Here is a 6,295-nt window from a genome sequence, read left to right as displayed (position 1 = left end):
AGTACAGGGAATCAAAAACAACTAAGATTATAATAAAGGGAGAAGAGATATAGAAAGGTACAATATTATTTGATTGTGGAAGAATTCAGTGATTAATAATGTCTTAAATTAAACATATAAATAATAAACCAGAAGGATAACTTGGTAAATTTATTTAACCCAGGCATTGGGCCGGGTTATTTATGGGACCGCCTACTGCGACCGAATACCTCCCACCGTCCCGTGCGCTCTCACAGAGAGGGTCTCCTCAGGGTGCCGTCAGCGAGGCAATGTCGGCTGGCGACGCCCAGGGGAAGGGCCTTCTCTGTGGGGGCTCCCACCCTCTGGAACGATCTACCCCCCGGACTTCGTCAGCTTTCGGACCTTCGGACCTTCCACCGCGGGCTTAAAACATACTTATTTAATTGTGCAGGACTGAGCTAGATTTTAAATTTTGGGTTTTAAATTGGGTTTTATTTCTATTTTTAATTGGACGGGCTTTAGAATAAGTTTTTTAAATGTTTTATATTGTATTTATATTCTATTTATCTGTTTTTAGTGCCTGTAAACCGCCCTGAGTCCCTTGGGAGATAGGGCAGTATATAAATACGATTAAATAAATAAATAAATAAATAAAAATAAAATAGAATAGAATTTTTTATTGGCCAAGTGTGATTGGACACACAAGGAATTTGTCTTGGTGCATATGCTCTCAGTGTACATAAAAGAAAAGATACGTTCATCAAGAATCATAAGGTGCAACACTTAATGATAGTCATAGGGTACAAATAAGCAATCAGGAAACAATATCAATATAAATCATAAGGATGCAAGCAACAAAGTTACAGTCATACAGTCATAAGTGGGAAGAGATGGGTGATGGGAACCATGAGAAGATTAATAGTAGTGCAGATTTAGTAAATATTTTCACAGTGTTGAGGGAATTATTTGTTTAGCAGAGTGATGGCGTTCGGGAAGAAACTGTTCTTGTGTCTAGTTGTTCTGGTGTGCATGCTCTGTAGCGTCGTTTTGAGGGTAGTAGTTGAAACAGTTTATGTCCAGGATGTGAGAGCTCTATAAATATTTCCACAGCTCTCTTTTTGACTCATGCAACCTGGAAGGCAGGTTGGTAGCAATTGTTTTTTCTGCAATTCTCATTATCCTCTGAAGTCTATCTCCAACCAGACAGTTATAGAGGTGCAGATGACAGACTCAATAATTCCCCTGTAGAACTGGATCAGCAGTTTCTTGGGCAGTTTGAGCTTACTGAGTTGGCGCAGAAAGGACATTCTTTGTTGTGCTGTTTTGATAACATTTTTGGTGTTAGCTGTCTATTTTAGATTTTGAGATATGGTAGAACCTAGAAATTTGAAAGTCTATACTGTTAGAGGCTAATTGTTCAACCTCTCATCTGTATGCGGATTCATCATTGTCTCAAATGAGACCAATCACTGTTGTGTCATCTGCAAACTTCAGTAGTTTAACAGATGGATCATTAGAGATGCAGTCATTGTCATAAAGAGAGAAGTGGGGTGAGCACACAGCCTTGGAGGGCCCCTGTGCTAATTGTACAGGTATCTGATGTGATTCTGCTTAGCTTCACCTGCTGCTTCCTGTTTGTTAGGAAGCTTGTGATCCACTTACAAGTGTGTTCAGGTACCTCTAGCTGGCTTAGCTTAGTTAGAAGAGTGTCTGGAATGATGGTATTGAATGCTGAACTAAAGTCTACAAAGAGGACCCTTGCATAGGTCTTTGGAGATTCAAGATGTTGTAGGATGTAATGCAGAGCCATATTAACAGCATCATCTCTTCAGCTATTTGCTCACTATGCAAATTGTAAGGGGTCTAACAGTGGATCCATAATGGTTTTCAAGTGGGACAGCACTAGCCTTTCAAACGTTTTCATGACTACAGATGTTAGAGCAACTAGTCTGTAGTAATTCAGTTCCTTGATGGTGGGCTTCTTCGGCACTGGGATGATAGTAGAGGGTAAATTTTCTTATCTTGGATTTACAAAAGAATTGTGTTGGGAAACTGCTTTAGGAAGCAGTTTCTGAGAGAGAAAAAAGGAAAATGATAAGAAATCAGTTTGTGGGACACTCGTTCAGGGATTAAAGATAAGATTCTTAAAAGTAAACAGAAGAAACACAAAATGAATTTATATAATCAAGATTAACATATATTGAATGTTGTTGTTTCTAATATCCCTGAATATTTTTTTTTTACTAACCAGGCTTTAAAGATATATTTATAAAGAAGAGATATGATAAAGAAAGAAGAATTCTTTTGTATTATTTTTAGTGAATGTGGTTACTATATTAAAAAATAAAGGAAAGGTATATAAACTTGATTTATTTGATTAAGCTTAGCATATACACTGCTGGTAACATTTAATGGTCTTTTGCTGGTTGGGACTGAACCATGAAGCTTCACAACTTGTTTATAGAGATGAGATTTGGAAAGAAGAGCTCTTTTGTTGAAATGCAAAGACAATGATTAGTTAAAAAAATTGTTTATTCAGAAGGGCTGAATTCCATTCCTCTTAAATACTTACGGTTCCTCCCACTTCAATCCAAAGGTCCATTGCTCTTCCATTTATTCTAATGCCCTGGACCTGCCTCTGCTCCCATTCTGAAGTCAAAAATAGCCAGCAGGCTTGCCAGGTACATTCAGGCCAAGATAGATATTTCTGGACAGCTGAGATACAACTTGCTCTGCTGCATTCTGAAAAAGGAAGGAGGGATATGAGTCATATCCTGAATCTTCGGAGAAGGGCGGTATAAAAATATGAATGAATGAATGAATGAATGAATGAATGAATGAATGAATGAATGAATAAATAAATAAATAAATAAATAAATAAATAAAAGAGATTTTGAACCAGAGATTTTGAACCAGGACTTGGGGAAGGGGATGTCTTAAGCCCTCCCAAATATCTGAAATATATACAGGTATTGAGTGATTAGTGCTGTTTTCTTTGAAGGAGGAACAAGTGCTTAAAAAGTAACGTTGATTATCTTTTGAGCATTTTTTTTTTCATATCCGTCCTGATTTCATCAAGGGTAAATAGAAACCAGGCTAGCAGAGTAGAATATTTGGAAATGTTACAAATTTGGACAACAGGATTAGAGAAGTGCTGTATTTTTCTGTTCCTTCCTATATCTTCCTGACTATCCACCTCCTTCATGGGATAATTCAATTCTGTGTTCAGGGTGATATGATTATCTTTATATATGAGATGTTATCAAATGTTTGAGGGTGCTACTATCAGCTGCCATTCTCACTAGGCTCTGAATCCAGATAGCTGCTGGGTTGTGTGGCAAATCTCTTGATTCTGGACAAAAAGAGTTCTGTTTCCTCAGAATGCTGTCCTCCCCTTTAATCCTTTCACAGCCAAAACGAAGCCAGAATACGAGGAGGTGTGCCCTCCATTGGTCTCTGTTAAGGGGATCTCTTTGATAAAGTATTTTGCAGAAATCTGCAAGGAAGTGGAAGAATTCCAAGCACATCCAGATGATCTACTGATCTCTACATACCCCAAGTCTTGTGAGTGCTGCCTCTGGCTGCATTTTCTTAAACAGAGAATAGAATTTCTGGGCATTCATGTGTGGATAATTTCTAAATCTCTACTTTCCCTTTGTTCTATCAACACACAAAAGACAATAAATTCCAGGCAGCTGAAAAGCCTGCAATTACTGCAGGTTCGAGCCCGGCCCAAGGTTGACTCAGCCTTCCATCCTTTATAAGGTAGGTAAAATGAGGACCCAGATTGTTGGGGGGGCAATAAGTTGACTTTGTAAAAATATACAAATAGAATGAGACTATTGCCTTATACACTGTAAGCCGCCCTGAGTCTTCGGAGAAGGGCGGGGTATAAATGTAAACCAAAAAAAAAAAAAAAGCAAACTTTTCTTTGAGAGACTGACTATATATGCCTAAAAAGAGATATAGCTACTTACCGGTATATTACATCTGATTTGCATTCAAGGTTTTATTGCTCTTAGTTTTCTATCATCCATATACACAAATATTTTTATACTAATCTTTTACTAATATATTTTTTTGCAAGAACATGTCCTGTATATTAGTAACAGTTTGCTAAGCATTAGATTTTACAAGAAATATCAGTGTTCCTTGGGAAGATTCGTAACTGCACTGTGGTGTAATAAATGGGTGCTGTTCCAACTATGCATAGGTTAGAGTCCAATTTTCTTGTAAACATTTTTCTTTAAATTCTTACACTATAAATGTCCTTGGTCTTGCTTACTGTTAGAATTAACTGCATTCAGTGGAGCTGGCCTGCAATTTAATATAAACAAGAGTGTGTGAATAAAATTAGTGTATTTTATGATCTATTATGTATCTGAATATAAGCTAAATATTTTTTTTTGTCTCCCAAAGCTGTGGTATGGGAAGCTCTGTACATAGATGAGTAATAAATTTATTTATTTATTTATTTATTTATTTATTCATACTTTTATACCGCCCTATCTCCCTAGGGACTCAGGGCGGTGTACAGCCATATAAAAAACACATAAATATACAAAGTAAAACATTAATCTAAAAAACTTATTAAATAGGCCAAATATTTAAAATAGACATATAAATAATAAAACCCGGTTAAAATTTAGTTTTAAAATTTTAAAAATATTAATAAAGCCCCAAATTAAAATTTGACACTATTATGCCAGTCCCGCTTGAATAAATAGGTGTGTTTTGAGCTCACGACGGAAGGTCCGAAGATCAGGCACTTGACGTAAGCCAGGGGGAAGTTCGTTCCAGAGCGTTGGTGCCCCCACAGAGAAGGCCCTGCTCCTGGGGGCCGCCAGCCGACACTGTTTGGCGGACGGCACCCTGAGGAGACCCTCTCTGTGAGAGCGTACGGGTCGGTGGGAGGCATAAGGTAACAGCAGGCGGTCTCGTAAGTACCCGGGTCCTAAGCCATGGAGCGCTTTAAAGGTGGTAACCAAAATCTTGAAGCGCACCCGGAAAACCACAGGAAGCCAGTGCAGGCTACGGAGTAGTGGTGTTACGTGGGAGCCACGAGCGGCTCCCGTTACCACTCGCGCAGCCGCATTCTGGACTAACTGTAGCCTCCGGGTGCACCTCAAGGGCAGCCCCATGTAGAGAGCATTGCAGTAATCCAACCTAGATGTAACCAGAGCGTGAGTGACCGTGCATAAGGCATCCCGGTCAAGGAAGGGACGCAACTGGCGGACCAAGCGAACTTGGTAAAAGGCCCTCCTGGGGACGGCTGGAAGGACAGCCGTCCATCCAGGAGGACGCCCAAGTTGCGGACCACCTCCTTTGGGGCCACTAACTCGCCCCCAGCAGTCAGCCGTGGATGCAGCTGACTGTACCGGGGTGCCAGCATCCACAGCCACTCCGTCTTGGAGGGATTGAGCTTGAGTCTGTTTCTCCCCATCCAGACCCGTACAGCTTCCAGACACCGGGACAGCACTTCGACCGCTTCGTTGGGGTGGTCCGGGGTGGAAAGGTACAGCTGAGTATCATCAGCGTACAGATGATAACTCACCCCGAAACCACTGATGACCTCACCCAGCGGCTTCATATAGATGTTGAACAGGGTAGGCGAGAGAATCGACCCCTGGGGCACCCCACAAGTGAGGCGCCTCGCGGGCGGCCTCCGCCCCCGCCAACACCGTCTGCGACCGGTCAGAGAGATAGGAGGAGAACCACCGATAAACGGTGCCCCCCACTCCCAATCCCTCCAACCGGCGCAGCAGGATACCATGGTCGATGGTATCAAAAGCCGCTGAGAGGTCTAATAGGACCAAGGCAGAGGAGCAACCCCTGTCCCTGTCCCTCCAGAGGTTATCCTGTGACCAAAGCCGTCTCCGTGCTATAACTGGGTCGGAAGCCGGACTGGAGCAGGTCTAGATAGACAGTTTCCTCCAGGTGCTGGGGAGCTGCCATGCAACCACTCTCTACAACCTTCGCCACAAAGCGAAGGTTGGAACTGACGAAATTTCCCAAAATAGCTGGGTCCAGGGAAGGCTTCTTGAGGAGGGGTCTCACCACCGCCTCTTTCAAGGCGGCGGGGAAAACCCCTTCCATCAAAGAAGCATTTATAATCCCCTGGAGCCAGCCTCGTGTCACTTCCTGAGCAGCCAGCACTAACCAGGAAGGACACGGGTCCAGTAAACATGTAGTTGCATGTAACCTCCCCAGCAACCTGTCTACGTCCTCGAGAGCCACAGAATCAAACTCATCCCAAATAACATCGGCAAGACGTGTCTCTGTCATCCCAGTTGGATTGCCGCAATCTTGGTCCAAACTATCCCGAAGCTGAACG

The sequence above is a fragment of the Ahaetulla prasina genome, chromosome 4 (genome assembly GCF_028640845.1).
Source record: "Ahaetulla prasina isolate Xishuangbanna chromosome 4, ASM2864084v1, whole genome shotgun sequence".
NCBI lineage: Eukaryota > Metazoa > Chordata > Lepidosauria > Squamata > Colubridae > Ahaetulla > Ahaetulla prasina.
This window is presented reverse-complemented; position numbering follows the sequence as displayed.